This window comes from Rhinopithecus roxellana, chromosome 4 (assembly GCF_007565055.1).
Source record: "Rhinopithecus roxellana isolate Shanxi Qingling chromosome 4, ASM756505v1, whole genome shotgun sequence".
Classification (NCBI taxonomy): Eukaryota; Metazoa; Chordata; class Mammalia; order Primates; family Cercopithecidae; genus Rhinopithecus; species Rhinopithecus roxellana.
This window is the reverse complement of record NC_044552.1, coordinates 112,579,947-112,598,705: the sequence shown is the minus strand read 5'-3', so window position 1 is coordinate 112,598,705 and position 18,759 is coordinate 112,579,947. Positions and strand designations below refer to the sequence as shown.

Sequence of the window (18,759 nt, the reverse complement as noted above, 5' to 3'; positions counted from 1 at the left end):
TGCAGCACACCAACATGGCACAAATATACATATGTCACAAACCTGCACCTTATGCACATGTACCCTAGAACTTAAAGTATAATAAAAAATAAATTAAATAAATAAATAAATAAATAAATAAATAAATAAATAAATAAAATGACAGTGTGCTCTTTACTCGGAGATATCATAAGACCTTCTAGGTTTCAAGTTCTGTGTTTGAGTTTTTTCAGTGTGGTCAGAAAAGTTATAAAAATTATGAGGAAAAGCCACAAACCTTCTTGGAATGCTGGGAGGTTTTGCAAAAGCTTTGGGAAAGGATTTGGCTGAAGGCAGCTGAATTCTCTCAGGGTAGATATCAAGGAAGAGTAAGGGAATTGATCTAGATAAGTTAGTTTACTTAGGCCTTGGAACAGGGCCTTTAATCATCTGCATGCAAGATTGCTATCTGGGGGAGGGGGTTGGCACAACCATGTTAATTACCCACAAGTGTGTTTACTCAAGGCCTTTGTCATTAAATCTGTACTGAATGAATGCCCACAACACTGACTTCACCGAGGCTGCAGCCATTATGGCATCCTCCTTGATGTCTGTGAGCAGCCCGGTTTCCTAGCTGCATGGCCAGGCAAAAAACCTGTGTCTGTTTACATTTTTTCATCTATCATTTGACCACTGGGTCAGACGTGGCAGGTGGTGCCCAGTGTGAGGAACGCTGCAACAAGTCGCAACGGAACCCTGCAACAAGTCGCAACGGAACCCTCGAAAATGAAGGAGAAGAGACTGCACAGTCAGTAAATCAGTAAGTCATTGGTGCCCACTTAATTTCCAAGTTCAGGGGAATTGTTCAGGCTAGGGTTTCATCACGGGACAACAGTTATCAGTTCAACAACAACAGTATATAAAAGTACTGAAACAGCAGCTTAAAGCTAGCAGAGCCTCAGTTTCACAGGCTCAATTAAGGGACCTAATGCAAACTTGTTTCCCATAACTAATAGTTCCTGGAACAAGGTAGCTAGACCTAGAGCTCTGGAAACAAGTGGGGAGAAATTTTAAACAATATCATGCACAAGGGCAACAGGTCCCAGTAACATCTCTAACATTATGGGCTTTGGTTAGGGTGGATCTGGTCCCACTCTACACAGAAGAGCCTAAAAAGGGAAGGGAGGAGGAACCATCACCTACCTTACCAGCTCCTCCTTCTCCCTCAGCCCTGCTGTTTCTGGTCAAAAATACTAAAGAGGAAAAGGAGGCTTTTCCTGAGCCCCCTCCTCTAATAAATTAGAAAAAAAGACAAGGGATATGCTACGACCCTGTCTTAGCAAGTGACATTAGAAGGGGAGCTCTTAGCCTGCCCAGTACTGCAAGATCGACAAGGCCATCAGGTATGTGAACTCATTTATTTTAACGCTTATAAACACCTAAGAAAAAGTATTACAGAAAACAGAGCTGCTAGCCCATTTATGAAAGGAATGATTGAAGCCATAGCAGACAACCTCCATATGATCCCATGGGACTTTGGAGCCCGACAAATACCTCCTTTGGAAGGCAGAATATGATGAGTTGTGCGACTAGCCAACTAGAATCAAGTGTCTGGGCAAGACATAACAGCTGCTATGCTCCAGGAGAGGTGTCCCCATGCTGATGTACAACAACAACTAAATTTTCATCCCCAGGCCTATGCACAAGTGTCTTTGTGCTCTCTTGGGACTTGGGACTAAATTGCTGAAAGCAGAGTTCAATAGTTTATAAATGTTCAACAAGGGTCTCAGGAACTACTTGTTGAATTTATCAATCGGTTAACCCAGGCAATTAAGAGACAAATTAGTCATGCCCAGGCCGCTGATATCTTATTGTTGCAATTGGCTAATTAAAATGCTAATGTTGGCTGCCAGCAGGCAATGCAGGCAATCAGAGGAAAGACAGCCACAATCGGGGAACTTATAGGAGCATGTCAATTGGTGGGGAGTGGAACGCACAAAGCCAAAATATTGGCTATGGCATTAAGGCCTCCTAAAGTGAAAAGGGAGAGAAACCCAAATTGTTTTCTATGTGGAGAGCCAGGTTATATGAAGAGGGAATACACCAATAATAGAGACCAAGGTACCTCAGGGAAAGAACCCCCTTCTATATGCCCCCAGTGTAAAAAGGGGAAACATTGGGCAAATCAATACAGATCGAAATTTGATAAAAACAGCAACTCCGTAAGTAACCAGGTGGGAACTTCATGAGGGAGCCGGCCCCAGACCCTGCTTCAAACTGGGGCAATGCCAGCAGCTTTCCCCAGTCAGATGGAAAGCCCACAGTCATCTCTCTCAGAGCAGCCACCATTGGAAGCACAGGACTGGACTTACTTTGCCCTAATGAATTAGTGCTGAAAGAAGGAGAAGACCCTAAAAGGATCGTAACTGGTATCTGGAGCCCACTGCCTCCGGGAACAATGGGATTAGTTCTAGGGCGATCAAGCCTATCCAATAAAGGAATTAATGTGCTCACTGGGGTAATTGGTAGTGATTATCAAGGTGAGATATTAGTTATGATGGAATGTAAAGGTCTGCATATTCCTCCCCCTGGATCAAAGATAGCACAGTTACTACTTTTACCATACTGGGTCCCCAATGCCCATGGAAAGAAAAGGGGAAAGGGAAGTTTTCGAAGCACAGAAGCCACAGGAGTATGTTGGAATCAATTAATTGCTGATCGTGATCACCTTAAAAATTAGAAATAAGAATTTTGCTGGCTTATTTTACACAGGAGCAGATATTTTGGTTATTGGTGTTCAAAACTGGCCAGAAGCTTGGCCTTGGGTCACCCAGAAACAAAATTGTTGGCATCGGGGAAGTGCACACAACCAAGCGGAGCACGTGCCCCCTAACATGTTGCAATTCGGATGGTAGAAAAGCAGTTGTACAACCCCTAATCATGCCCATCCCTGTTAATCTTTGGGGACAGTACCTATTAGCCCAATAGGTGGTTACTTTGCAGACCCCTTTCTAATAATGGCCGCTGTTATTATCCCTCCCCTACCCCTGACATGACTCTCTCAAGATCCAATTTGGGTAGAACAGTGGCCTTTAAAGGGAACTAAATTACAAACAGCCCATGTATTAGTTAAGGATCAATTAAAAGCCAGCCATATAGAACCATCAAACAGCCCTTGGAATTTGCCCATTTTCGTCATTCCCAAAAAGTCTGGTAAATGGAGACTTTTGCATGACTTATGCACTATTAATGCTAATTTGCAACCTATGGGGCCCCTTCAACAGGGGCTCCCTTCCCCCGTGGTAATTCCTCAAGATTGGCCTATAATCATTATTGACTTAAAAGACTATTCCCCTTGCAGAACAGGACATAGAAAAATTTGTGCTTACAATACCAGCTATTAATAATGAAAGTCCAGCTTACCAATTTCATTAGAAAGTGCTTTCTTAAGGGATGCTAAACAATCCTACCATGTGTCAATATCATGTAAACCAGGCTTTACTCCCCAGTAGAAAAGAATTTCTTAATTGTAAGATTATTCATTTTATGGATGATATTTTACTAGCAGCCCCAATGGAGCCAGTACTTTTAAGTTTATATGCCTCTGTCGTAAAGAATACGCAGTTAAGAGGTTTAATCATAGTACCTAAAAAAGTACAAATGTCCTCTCCTTGGAAATATCTTGAGTACATACTAACTTCCCGGTCAGTAAGACCTCAAAAGATTAAATTAATTACTAGCAACTTACACACCTCAAATGATTATCAGAAATTACTAGACAATATTAACTGACTTCACCCCACCCTAGGCATAACTGCTGTTAAGTTACAGAACCTGTTTTCTATCTTAAAAGGCAATACTGCCCTAGACTCTCCTAGGTATTTAACTCCTGCAGCACAAAGGGAAATTGAGGAAGTAGAGCAAGATATTTCTCAGAGGCAACTAGATTGCATAGATCAATGATATTCAGTTCAGTTGTTTGTTTTTCCCACTAAACACTCCCTTCGTGGGTTAATAGGACAGATGGCCCCAGGGCTACACTTCCTAGAAGGGGTTTTTTGCTCACATACCAGGACTAAAACCCTCTCTCCCTATATCTAGCTGGTTAGTAACCTCCAGCTAGGCAATTATAACATCTTAGACTGGAGCCCCCACAGTCATTTGCAGGGCGGTCACACTGATGTCCATGTCTATTGTGGCATCAATGACAGTTTCGTATCCATGTCCCATTCCCCCATAATTTGGGCCAATAGGGGGATGGGATATCCCAGACCCCAAGTAGAGTCCATGCCACCACTAGACACTTTATGGCACCTGGGACTTCTTAGCACCCCCCTTAACACCTGGGATGGGACATATCATAATTCCAGTCACAATTATACTATGACCTTTTTTCATAATCACACTGACCGGTGCCTCATTTTCACCACCCATTCATATGTTTTCCTTTTGGGGACCAATATTTCCATTACACTCCAAAACTCCACGTTTGTGACCCAAGTGTAGGGACAGGCTTGGTATGCCTCTTGTATCATTAATTATAATATATCTAATTTAAATATTACTAGTGTCATGGTAATTTAAATATTACTAGCCTCAGACAATCTGAGGCTTTCCTACCAGTCATTTTAATATGCGATTGGCAAGGTTCCTCTGCCCTTGCCGCCTTAGAATGTGCCTTGTCCCAGGTCAGACACAAATGATTCGTAGTTGCACTTATAGCCTTTGTAATCTCAGCCATAGTCATCTTAGAAACTGCTAGTGTTGCTGTAGCATCTATTATTGAATCAGTACAAACAGCTACTTTTATAGATAATTTGGTCAGAAATGTGTCTAATGAACTTCTCTTACCACAGGGTGTAGATCAAAAGATTCTTGCATGTCTGTATGCCCTCGAGGCTGCCTTGGAATATGTGGGGGAGCAACAAGATGCACTGGCCTTCCAACAGCAATTAAACTGTGACCGGGAGCTTAAGCACATCTGTGTCACCTCTTTACCTTGGAATCAATCATTACATAGTTGGGATAAAGTGAAACAACATCTCTGGGGAATCTTTCATGATAATTTAACAGCAAACGTAAAGTAACTTAAAACTAAAACTCTAGAATCCCTAAATGCCGTAGATCTACATGTGCTCTCTCCAGAAGGTTGGGGGTGACCATGTTAATTACCCACAAGTGTGTTAACTCAAGGCCTTTGTCATTAAATCTGTATTGCATAAAAGCCTGCAGTGCCTGCTTGTCCAGGCTGCAGCCGCTGTGACTCCTCAAGGCATCCTCTTCGATGTCTGTGAGTGACCCTGGCCCCCAGCCATGCGGCCAGGCAAAAAACATGTGTCTGCATACATTTTTTTCATCCATCACTCAATCAGGATCTGCAGGTCAGACCCAGCAGTTCTTTAAAAAAAAACTTTATAGCTATCATTGTTCAGTTTTATTTTTGATTCCATCAATTCTAAATTTGTACCATGTTATCTCTTTCATAAATCACATTCATATTCATTTTCTTTGTTATTCTATGTGTATTCCTCAAGTTTATCACTTGTTTCACTGATTGATTTTTTCTGTAATATTTCAATAATGTATTGCTTCTGTCCATTGAATAGTATTCAATGATTTATATTATTCAAATAATGATTTGAATAGTTCTGCAGAGTTTATCTTTTCACCCTTACTTAATAGTTGCTAATATCACTGAGACCCACTCTAAAACTACTGGTTTGGATCTCTGGATATTGAGGAGAAGGACTTGACACAAGCCAAATTTGAATATTTATTTACATACCTTAGACTGTGAATATTGGTTTACAGCACTTCATCCTTATGTAACTGTAACTTTACTGACCACCTCCTCTGAAGCTAGGACAAGGCTCAAAATCATATCTGGTTTTTCTTTCTATATAATATATATTTTAAACCAGCTTCTCTCTAAATACAGTTATATCCCCGGCCAAAGGAAATTCCTCTGTCCCCTTTTCTTCTTATACTAGATGCAAAACTTCTCTTAAGAACATCATATGACTGTGAAACAAAATATTTATTTTTGAGGTATTTGTGATGGTTAATTTTATGTGTCAACTTGACTGGATTAAGGGCTACCCACATAGCTGGTGAAACCTTATTTCTGGTTGCGCATCATGGCTCATGCCTGTAATCCCAGCACTTTGGGAGGCCAAGGTGGGCAGATCACTTGAGGCCAGGAGTTTTAGACCAGCCTGGCCAACATGGCAAAACCCTGTCTCTACTAAAAATACAAAAATTAGCTGGGCATGATACTGCATGCCTGTAATCCCAGCTACTTGGTAGCTGAGGCACAAGAATTGCTTGAACCCAGGTGGCAGAGGTTTCAGTGAGCCGAGATTGTGCCACTGAACTCTAGCCTGGGCAACAGAGCAAGTCTCTGTCTCAAAATGAACAAACAAACAAAAAAACAAAACACCTTATTTTTGGGTGTGTCTGTGAGGGTGTTTACTGTAGATATTAGCACTTGAATTGGTAAACTGAGTAAAGAATATCCTCCCTCACCAAATCTGTTGAGACACTGGGTAGGACAAAAAGGTGGAGAAACTGAATTTATTCTCTCTTCTTGAGGTAGGATATGCATCTCCTACCTTTGATGCTGTTAGACAGCAGTGCTCCTGGTTCTCTGGCCTTTAAAGTGAATTACACCACTGGCTTTCCTGGGTCTCCAGCCTATAGACAGATCATGAGACAGCCTCCAGAATCATGTGAGTCAATATCTATAATAAACCCCCTCATGTTCTATGTATATGCTATTGGTCCTGTTTCTTTGGAGAATCTTAATACATTATATTATATCTGTTATTACTCCTCTTATTCATCTAGTCCGTTGGTCTTCACTATTCTGTGCAGTGCTCCATCATATCTGATCTTCTGTGTGCCACACTTAAAATTTTCTTAAATTTTCTGTTTTGCTTCTTCATTGTTCAACACCTCAATAAGTAAAATGACAAATGATTCTCCTTGATAAGAGATAATATCTTCATGTACCTGTAAGATCTATTCTGGGGTGAGATTTACTTCTCTCTTTTTCCTTTCATCTTTTCCAATTTTCTCAATATTGACATTTAATTACTATTTTAAAATATTTTTCTATATCTTATTCAGATTATTTATTGATATGTGGAGACTTGGTCTTAGAGGATGCTGTTTTAAAAATCCTTTCCAGTTGACTTATGCTTGCAGATTGCACTCTGAATTAGAAATATATCTCTTGTAATCATGTTGTTAAAGAACTGCTAGTCTGGGGAAGCTTTCGTTTAGTTTGCCTAAATTATAAAAAGTGGGTCGAGTTGGTTGGAATTCCCTTAAATGCACAATTTTAGTTTATATGGATCTTTCTTAGTTGTGACCCATTAGAATTAGAGTCTGAAGAAAGTCCAAACTCTCTACTCTCATAAGAGGCTTAAATATTCTTATTGTTAGTATTTTAGATTTTATTATAGATTTTTGCTTCTCTTGATGCTTTCATGATACCATTTTATTAATTAATTTTACAAATTAAAATGTGAAAATGTTTTGGGGTGAAGTTTTCATGTTTTTATTTTGTTTTTACAGAAGGGAAAATATTTCCTCTTTTGAAAATGTTGTCTTTGTATTTAAATAACATGAGAATTCTGTGAACATGAATTAATTAATCTTGATTCAGTTTATTTTGCTTGCTAAAAATAAGACTGCAAACCAGAAATAATGTCAGTGTTTATTTCAGAATATTCCTGTAGGTCATTTTTATCAGAAACAATAGTCTGCTTACCTGCAAGAAACAGAATGTTAAATAGGAGTTTACTTATCAAAGTTCATTTAAAAATGCTCACATTGGCCAGATGCAGTGGCTCATGCCTGTAATCCCAGCACTTTGGGAGGCCCAGGTGGGCAGATCACTTGAGGTTAGGAGTTCAAGACCAGTCTGCCCACCATGGTGAAACCTGGTCTCTACTAAAAATACGAAAATTAGGCTGGGCACAGTGACCCATGCCTGTAATCCCAGCACTTTGGGAGGCCGAGGAGGGCGGTTCCCAAGGTCAAGAGATCGAGACCATCCTGGCCAACACGGTGAAACCCTGTCTCTACTAAAAATACAAAAATTAGCTGTGCCTGGTGGCATGCACCTGCAGTCCCAGCTACTTGGGAGGCTGAGTCGGGAGAATCGCTTGAACCCAGGAAGCAGAAGTTGCAGTAAGCCGAGATCACGCCATTGGGCTCCAGCTTGGTGACAGAGTGAGACTCCTTCTCAAAAAATAAACAAAAAACAAACAAAAATTAACCAGATGTAGTGGCAGGCTCTTGTAATCCCAGCTACTAGGAAGGCTGGGGCAGGAGAATTGCTTGAACCCAGGAGGTGAAGGTTACAGTGAGCTGAGATCTTGCCATTGCACTCCCGCCTGGGTGACAGGGCGAGACTGCTTCTCAAAACAAAACAAAACAAAACCCCTCACATTGCTGTCTACCAAATTGAAACGATTCTATCACAAACTATGTTCATATCTAACCAATTTCCTGCCTCAAAAATCTTGCCCTAAACCACCTAATCCCAGAAACACTTCTGATTTCTCTTTTCTGAGACATTGCTAAGATTCTTTCAAAGGGATTTTTTCCCTATTATAGTGAGTTCAAATAAATTTAGTTGATTACCAGGTTGCTTGGTAAGATATTGGTGGGTTCAACAATCAGAAACAGTAATGTCCAATAGAACTTTATGCAATCATAGAAACATCCAATACAGTAGTCACCAGTCACATGTGCACTTAAAATATGACTAGTTAACTAAGGAACTCAGTTTTAATTTTATTTAATTTTAACTGCTTTAAATTTAAATTTCAATGTACATACACAGCTAAGGTCTCTCACATTAGATAGAGCAGATCTGGAGGTTCCACTGACATTCAGTTGAGTTCTCACCTCACTGCTGTGATTGAGATTTTTGAGTCAGAAACAGTACTTTCTACTGAGATTCTTTCACCTTCCTGCTTAGTAGTCTCGCTGACTGTGATGGGGGAGAGGAAGATTTTGATCCATTTTGTTTTCCTTTTGTTGTAAAATGCTAAGTTTATATTCTCTTCCAGGAAATACAACTTTGGAGGAGATTGTATAATAACGCTTTTATTATTACCTGATCAGATTTGAAAGCTGTTCTCCTTGTTGAAAAATCAGCTTTGTTATTCATAACTCTACTCTTTATCTTTGCCGTTGCTCTGTGTGTGTGTGTGTGTGTGTGTGTGTGTGTGTGTGTGTGTCTGTGTGTGACTCTGTAAGAAGAAAGTGAATAAGCATGAGCCCTAATAAGTCTGTTTCTCAGAATGGACCCAGGCACTGAAGACTGCAGAAAGTTTTCACTTAAATCAGTTTCTTTTGGATAAATTTTGCCTTACATTATTATCAATTAGTATCTTATGAGAATTTTCCTTAGTTTTGTCTTGTTTGCTTCCCATGAGAACTTGATTCTGGAAGATATCTCTCATCCAAAGTTTCCATCTACATAGACTTTGAAGTCTGTATAGTTGACTGATTCTGAGGGAGAGGTTGTGTAATATAGCAGGGTGAAGGCCAACCATTTGAGGGCCCAAGACATAAGGTGCGTCAACAATACTTTTGATGAGTTGATGCTAGAATTCTCATGAGTTTATCTCATTTTAAACTAAGTCTGTGTCTCATTCTGGTCAATTCTCCTAGCTCATATATTTTTACACATCAATTTCTGTAAATATCTTTTCAAATGACCTGATTTCACCTTGGATAATTTAGGTCATAGTGGTCACTTTGAGAAACGTTTGATATGAACAAAATTTTTTATTTGAGAAGCACTTTGGAACAGAAAAGGAAAACAATACCAAACATCCAATGGCGGACATTGATTTTATTGTTATAATGAAACTCCCAAAAGAAACTCAGTTTCCAACAAAACTGCACATTATGCACATATACCCTAGAACTTAAAGTATAATAATAATAATAATAATAATAATAAAAAGTTTCTTTGGCTAAGGAATGTGAAAAACTTAAAATTATCTTTCTTTAAGATAGTCCCAATCGGAACTTGAACTTTTGTATTACTGTCTTGCTTCATCTTTTGCTTCTCCATTATACTCTACCTCTACTCCTCTTTCTGATCTGGTTTTCTTATCTTTTGGGTGTCCAGAAACCCCCAAAGCTGACCCATCTCTAAAAGTTAAATTCCGTTTAGAAAACGCAAATCTATTCTGGTTGACTTTAAGCCCTAAGATTCATAAAAAAGACTAGCATTAGATCCTTTTGTAATTTATAAGCATCGTGGTTGGAGTTTAGTGCTCATATGTGAGCTGAACCTCCCTCAAACATTGTTAGGACACCAACACAATACCAGTCTGACATGGGAAAAAAAGACTAGTATTAGATGAAAGCCATTGTCGAAGACTTTCATACCTGTAGATAAGATAGAAATTTACAAAGACATTTAGAATAGCTTTAAAAACATAAAACCCAGGTTTCTGGATCAATATCAATTGGTTTATATATTAAGAGTAATCTTATATACAAAGAATGGATTAAAAAAGGACTAAATGGGCCATAAGAATTACTACTTAAGAAGACTCTGAATTGCACTGGAAACCAGAAGGATTTACAAAAGCTGTGGAATTGCTAAATTAAAAATTCTCCCTTTTAGAGCAGTTTTAGGTTCACAGCAAAATTAAGTGGAAAGTAAAACAAACAAACAAACAAACAAAACTCTCCCAATGATCTTTTCCTTAAGTCTTTTAGAATTCCCCTATTGATTATCAGATTATAGATTTTTAGCTAAACTAAATTTTGACTTTCCAGTATTTTTGTATCTACCTGAAGCCCAGGTTGAAGATCTTTGTGTTAGATTCTTTATGGGCAAAAATTTTACTGATATTGACAGAATTGTTGGGGATGAACTCGTTAAGGCTGAAACTGATCCAAGGCTTTCATAATATCCTCCAAAACCAGAAGCTACGAAAGTCCTCAAGTCAATAGCTAATAGCCAAAGAGGCAAAGAATATTAGTCATACATTATACTGGTCTTTGTACCACACCAATTCATTTAGCCAAGAAAATGAATGGGTAAGGATACAGATTGTTCAGGACCTTAAGCCCAAATAAAAGTCAACCTCTACTTTCCTGTGGTACCAAATTCCAACACTACTTAATCTTCAGTGCTATCATTATAAACTTTGTTCTGCTTTCTTTAGTGTCCCTTTAGATTGGTCAATACCCGTTTATTTGTTTGTTTTCTCTTAAGAATGTTAAAATATTTACCTGGGCAGTTGAAGGTTTATGGAGTCACCTTCCCATTTTTACAGGTGCTTAACAAGGAACTTCAGTATTGCAAATTTTTCTTAGTATGTTGACTAACTTTTGCTATGTTCTAAAGACAAGTTGAGCTTGAAGGCTGACTTTGATTTACTTAACATTCTAGCTCAGAAGGGTTATGTCATTTCCTGCCCCCCAAAATTACAATTTTGTCAAAACACAGTGCATTATCTGGAACATAATTTGTTCTAAGGGGAGTGCATTCTTCACCATTGATAGGTTACAAGCCACTCAAAATTTTCCTAGACTGATTACTAAGAAATAATTAAAAGGTTTTCTGGTTTTCACTGGCACCTGCAAGCAATGGATTCCTAGCTTTTAAAAAATCATCTCATCTTTATATGACTTATTTAGTCCTTGGTAGTTGAAACTCTTTCCTGAGAATCTAAATATTAACAGGCATTTTCTGACATAAAATTACCTCTTCAAAAGCCTCAGCCTGTGGACCTTTCTAATTATAAATTCTCTACCTATTTGCGTATGAATGCTCTGGGAAGTCCCTTAGTGTTCTGATCCAAAGCCATGGGAATCATCACAGACGAATTACTTATTTCAGCCTTTCCCTAGACCCATAATCTTGTATAAGCAGCAGCAGCAACAGCCAAACAAGTGGAGGCTTCACTGACTGGGTTTTAAGATCTTCCTTAAACTTGATGTTTTTTTCATGCTGTGTAATCTGTGTTACTTACTGAAAATACATTCCATTGCTCAGCAAGCAGCCTGAAATTTTATTACTTTCTCCTTCATCAAGTCTGTCCATTATTGGAATATTTTAAATCCTACTAACCTCTTTCATTATCCAAAGAAAGGTAATCCCACAATTGTTTAGCTTCTGTTCAATAATTGACTATGTTTGAACAGGTTTACTATAAATTGCCCTAGAATATTCTGATTCAGTAATGTTTGTTGATGGGTCATCTCTTACCTCTGAAAATGGAAAATATCAGGCAGTGTATTCCATGACAAACATCATTTCACTCCTATAATATGATACCTAATCAGAAGTAAATTTAGCCCTGATGGTAGAATTTTTTTGCACTTGCCAGAGCTTGACAATTGCTAAAGACAAGATTGATTTATACCCTCAGAGTAGGTAAGTCATGGGATAAGTCTACAATTTTGGAATGTTTTGGAAACATTTTAAAATTAAATTAAAAATTGTAGTGTTCTATCTCTATATATTACTCTATATCTGTATATATAATCACTGTGGCGTTAAGTATATACACAATGTTGTGCAACAATTACCACTATCTATTCCTAGAATTTTGTCATCATCCCAAACAGGAACGCTGTACCCACTAACTGTTCCCCACTGTTCCCAGCTCTTGTAACCTATATTCTACTTTCTGTGCTATGAATTTCCTTGTTCTAAGTAACTCATATAAGAGGAATTATACAACATTTGTTCTTTTGCGTTTGCCTTATCTCATTTAGCATAATGTTTTCAAGGTCACATGTATCAGAATTTCATTCTTTTTTCATGTCTGATTAGCATTTCATTATATCTATACAAGATTTTGTTTATCCATTCACCTGTTGATGGACACTTGGGTTGTTTCCACCTTTTGGCTACTGGGAATAATGCAGCCATGAACATTGGTGTACAAGTATCTGTTTGAGTCCCTGCTTTCAATTCTTTGGAGTATATACCTTGGAGTGGAATTTCTGGATCATATGGTAATTCTATGCTTAACTTTTTGAGGAACAGCCAAACAATTTTCCACAGTGACTACACCATTTACATTCCCATCAGCAATGCATAGGGGTTCTAATATCTCTACGGACCCCACCAACACTTGTTATTTTCCATACTTTTGACAACAGCTATCCTAATGGGTGCAAAGTATTAATAAATGTTTTTAGTCTTAGCAATTAACCATTGCTATGGAATTGTGCCCCTCCAAAATTCAAATATTGAAGTTCTAACACCTAATATGATGGTTTTTGGAGGTAGAGCCTTTGAGAGGAAATTAAGTTTAGATGAGATCATGAGGGTGGAGACTTTTTGATGGGATTCATGCTGTTATAAAAAGAGACACCAGAGATCTTGCTCTCTTCTCTACTGAAGAAGGCCATGTGAGCGCACAGTAATATGGCTCCATCAACAAGCCAAGAAAAGAGCTCTCACCAGAACCTGCCTATGCTGTCAGCCTGATTTTGGATTTCCAGACTCCAGAACTATGAGAAAATAAATTTCTGTTGTTTAATCCACTCAGTCTGTGGGATTTTATCATGGTAGCATGAGCTGATTAATACCCCAGTTAGCAATGTTTAACAGATTAAATAAATTTTAAATATTCTAGGACTTCTTAACAGTTGGCTATCATAAAAGTTGAAGCTACACAAAAACATATAGCTTGGAGTTAAAGGAAAATTCTACATAATCAATATGGCAGGCAGATAGCCCTCACTAAGATTCTGGGCCCCATGTTAATCCTAGAAGCCAATTCTTTTGAAAGGTTGAAAGAAGCTATTGTAGAATGCCAATGATTGGCCCAGAAACTGAAAAGAGTTATTGGAAAAACTCTGGTTGTAAATTTCATGAGGATATTCTCTGACACTTTAGAGTAGATACTTGATGATACTAGAGGACCTCAACTGAAACTTTGACAGCAATTTTACATGAAATCATCTACTACAACAAGGACAAATTGATCACTATTGTCAGTCAATGTAAGTGAAGAAATTTTTACTAGGATTGCTGAGGGTATCTGTGGTAGATGTCTATAAATATACGATATGGCCAAGAACCCATACCAGTACAGATAAGAACCTCCTGTCAATGTCTTCATGGAGTCTATATAATCTACTTTCTTCTATGGGCTTTGAATATGTCCTGATCAGTATTTGCTCATTCTTAGAGTAAGCTGAAGTATTTTCTTGCTAGAGAGCTGTGGTTTGGAGAGTGTCAAACACATTACTATGTTCTCAACCTGGAATTCCAATCCTTCCAGTGATATAACACTCATCTTACTAGGACTGTTAGAAGATTTTGTAAAGCTTTGTACTTACTCAGAAACTTCATTGTGCCTATCACTCTCAATCCTTAGGTAAATTAGGTAGAGCTAATCATATTTTAAAACTCAAACTTGCAAAATTATCTGACATTTTTGTCTTCCTTGACCAAGGTTATTCACTCTGGCCCTTAAGACCATGAAGTTAACACCTCCCGGCGCTCATTGCCTCTTACCACATGGACTTTTAAAAGGTCATACTATGAGACTGGCTATTTCTTTACTAATTTTGGACTGTACTTCAGATATACATCTCAAATTAATTAGACTCAGAAATGAACTAGATTCAGAAAGGGAAACTGTGGAATGCATTTAATATCTGTCACTCATGTTTACAGACTTTGCCAACAAGGTTTACTATGTAGGTAAATCTGAATTCTTTATAAAATATAAAATTTCATCTATTTCATGACATCCTTACTGCATATTCTCCTATCTGGCACCTAATTATCTCTAAAGAGTGTCAAAACCATACAGTACAATTCAGCATCAACTTGGGGTATGTTGGCCAAGAGCTTGTTATTTGGGAAGCCCCCTACCACAGGTATTGAATTTGTGGCACAGAAGCCTTTTGAATATTATCAGTAACTTAGGAACTTATCTTTGTAAATTAATGCTTATTTCATACTACTCAGGTAGTCTTTGATATCACTCAGGCTACATTTTGGTTACTATTCATCCTTCTCAGAAAAAAGGTAACTACATGACTTATTTCAAAGAAGAAAATAACTATGTCTTTACTGAAATATGAAACCGTAACTACACAGGGAAATTATAGATGGTTTTCTTCTTCCCTCAGACCTCTTTATATCACTTTCTACTACAGGCATGGATGAAGGGGAATATATTAACATGTTATGGTGCAGATATTGAAAGAAGAGTTAGATAATGTCAGTAAGTTCATAGAAATCGATAGAACACCTTCTCTGTTCAAAAGTAAAGAGTCTATATACATAAATGGACTGTAGAGGTATTATATGTACCATGTTAGGAAAAAGAATATTGTTTTTACCCCCTATAGATCTTTCTGATAATTTTAACATTACTAAGAGGGTCCAGGAAACCAATAAGAACATTATAAAATTAGGTAATTTGACTAAAATGCCCATATTAGTCTATAGGCTTTTTGGTGGATGCAGTCTGTTTTCTTGATTTAGTTTAGTTTGGCTACCCTTGTTTCTTGGCTAATGTGTAGATTACAGAATCTGATTGTAGTATTCTTGGTGTTTGACAGTGGTACTACAATGTTCAAATGCATAATCTCTAGAATTTTAAATGCTTTTCGTAACCACTGTTCCATCAAACGATAATCCAACAAAAAGAACAAGGAAACCTGGTGTATGCAGTGGTTGAAATGACCAACAATAGAATTCAGATATGTAATGATGACTCTACAAACATCTATGCAATCATCTCCCCCACATGATAACCATCTGTTTTCCAGATCAGGCTGAAGAATCACTATGAGGGAGAACTGAGAAATAAGACCATTTGCATCAACAGGAATTTGGTAAGATTTTAGACTATGTCCACCTGACCTAGTTGTTTGTTACAGGAAAATTTTGTCTGGGAGAGATAAAACTATAAACCCATACATAAATTCACTGTTTGTTTCAGAACTTTCCTACAGATCAATTTATTGGACATAATCTGGTGACCTGGGAATCTGGTGGCCTGAGAAAACTGCTCACTTATCAAACAGGGGCTTCTATTTTAAGATTTGATTCGAGACCTTCACTGTGCTATGTCTACCAATCCTAAATGATTATACCAAAACTTTTATCCAATCCTAATCAGTTCCTCTCTTGAAGGACCTACCTTAAATCACCTGGACTCAGACCTCACCGTCTTATAACTATCTCAGTGTTGATAGCCTTCTTTTGAGATACTGCTAAAACTTTCTCAAGATGGTGTTCTCCTTTAGTGAAGAAATTCCAAATAAAGTTGGTTTTGCTATGTTAACAAGTTGTTGGGTGACATTTTTGGAAGTTTAGCAAAAATCTCTATAAACATCTTTGGAAAAAATAAGGTTACCATTTCTTATAATGTTTAGATTTAATATGTTGAAGAGATTACTTCAGAAGTTTAGAAAACTACTGATTTTAGAGATTGAAAAGAATTATTATTGAATTTTTAAAATTTCTCTTTAAAATTTATTCAAAAAGCAAATATATTATGAAAGTTGAATAAACCAGACCTGTTGACGTAAGAGGGTTAAGTAGAATTGTTTGTAGTGGTTAAGACATTATTTCTATACATTAAAAAACAAAAGTTTCAAGTTGTAATTTAGGTGGAAAAAGAACCAATTGCTGTGGCTTATTCAATGCCAAAAATTTCCAAATGAAAAATAAGAAAAAATGTACAAGCTATTGTTGACAATATGAAGAGCGGTATTGGGAGTAAAATGAAAAGAACTTTAAAACATTGAGTATTAGAGGGCATTTAAAATAAAGATAACATTTGGGAAAAGGTTTGATTGAGATAAAGTTGGTTAAATTTGTCCTCTATCTATCAAATTGAGTATTGATTTTGTGCATGTATATATTGTGCTGACTGAAATTAAAATGATGAAACTTAGAGATTTGGAAACTAGAACAGGGGAACAAAAGAGGGCTGTAGGGTGACCTAAATTTCAGTTAGATACTACTGACTGCAGGTAATAAAGGGACTATTTAGATTTCAAAGGAAAAATAAGAAATTCAGCTAGGTGAACTAATACTGTAACTGACTTTAGATCAAAGGAAACATTCTTATTTGAAATAGGAGTTATATAAACTTAATTTTTTATTTTGATTTTGTCTATGCTGTGCCATTTCAAATGTTCTGACTGTGTTAGAAAAGAAAATGATTCAGAGAAACTCTGATTGATTAAAGGAGCATTATGAGTAGTATTCTGGGTGTTTTAGAAACTAAAACACATTAGTAAAACTTATTTTTTGAAAAACAGTATAAATTTGGTCATTTACTGGCTTAGCAGTGATTTTCATTTTAGTGCAATTATGCTTATATTCTTCCTGAAAGATTATTGGGTATTATCACAACATACTACTTTTATAATCTCTGACTCTCAAAATATCTCTGAGGTAGAGATGAAAACTTGCTACACTTTTAATGAACTGATTATCATTGAAGTCAGTAGGTTGTGCATATTATACACAATAGAAGTGTTTTGTAAATCTCTCTGTGTTTTCTTCACTGTTGATAGTATTATGCAACTAGAAAGCAAAATTCCTCTTTATAGATTCCATATTTTAGGGACTGTGAACAGAATCACAAATCAGTGGTACCATATACTGACAATACTTCTTTTGTAGAAAGAATCTCTATTTGCCATGATTATGAAGAATCACACTTTTTATGTTTCAATACTTGAGAATAATTATAATAACCAGCGACTCAAGCTTTTTTAAAAAAAATTTGTTTGTACTGCCTTCTATCCTGTCATGTCATAGAATGGTTGCTTGTTCCTAGTAGGGCCACGTACTGCTTCATTTTTGATCAATGTGACAGAAACCCTTTCTTCCCACATCAGGATGGAAAGTCTTCCTTTTGAACCACTCACATGAGTTGACGCAGTGTGCTAATTGGCTTAGGCCTGGATAATCTGGTCCAGTGACTGTGGGATGAAGAATGGAATTACCAATTGCCTGGGCCAATGTAGGACTCATTCCTAGAACTGGGATCATTAGCTCCTATCCATGGAGCTAATGGTTCCAGGAATGGATGTTGGGAGAACAATCACAACATAATACTGCCTGTCTCCAAACTGATTTCTATGATGTTTCTCTAGAATTAAATGTTGACCTTTCTCTTCTTTCTGTTTATTGAAATACTTCTCACCTTGTAAGAATAAGGTAAAGATTTATTTTCTTGCTACAAGACACCTTCTTTGACTCTTAATCCTCATTCTCTATTTTCTCTGTTGGACTTATATTTTATGCCATATAACATACAGCTGTATTATATACTGCTATTTAAAATGGACTCAGCTAATTTTTAATAGGCTGAAAGCACAAATAAATAACAAAGACTATTCTTATTTTTACCCTGCACTTGTTTCATGTGAGTACCTTTTGTTTTTCAAGCCACATTGTACACTCTTTGTGACAGATGTCTTTCCCTTGTTTTCTTCTGTGCCTCACAGATTTAGGTTCAGAGTAGAAATGACAGATTATTATTGTCTAATTCTTAATGGTCCAAAAAACAGAACTGCTAATTATTGCTATGTTGTTGGTTATTAAAATTTTAAAGCTTAATTTTAGGGATTATATTTGGTTTTATCTTAAAATGATATCAATTTTAGTTAAAAAACCCATTAAAATTTTAATTTAATCACATAGTAGTCTTAGCTTCTTATGTTTTAACTAAATATATATTACAGAGGAATGAAGGCTATATATGAAATTATTTTAAATTGCAAAAAGATTTTCTGTTGTGCAAGAATTGTTACTCAGAG

At 37.0% G+C, this 18,759-nt stretch overlaps 1 long non-coding RNA gene and 1 other non-coding gene across 2 annotated transcripts; both read left to right on the top strand.

The window, feature by feature from the left end:
- The first annotated feature begins 700 nt into the window (after positions 1-700).
- Positions 701-16,061, top strand: LOC115896839. The gene is made up of 3 exons (XR_004056726.1): positions 701-778; positions 15,748-15,813; positions 15,921-16,061. It is a non-coding gene; the product is annotated as an uncharacterized LOC115896839 (long non-coding RNA).
- On the top strand, positions 10,222-10,325 carry LOC115897218. The gene has a single exon (XR_004057142.1). It is a non-coding gene; the product is annotated as a small nucleolar RNA U13 (small nucleolar RNA).
- Positions 16,062-18,759: the final 2,698 nt, after the last annotated feature.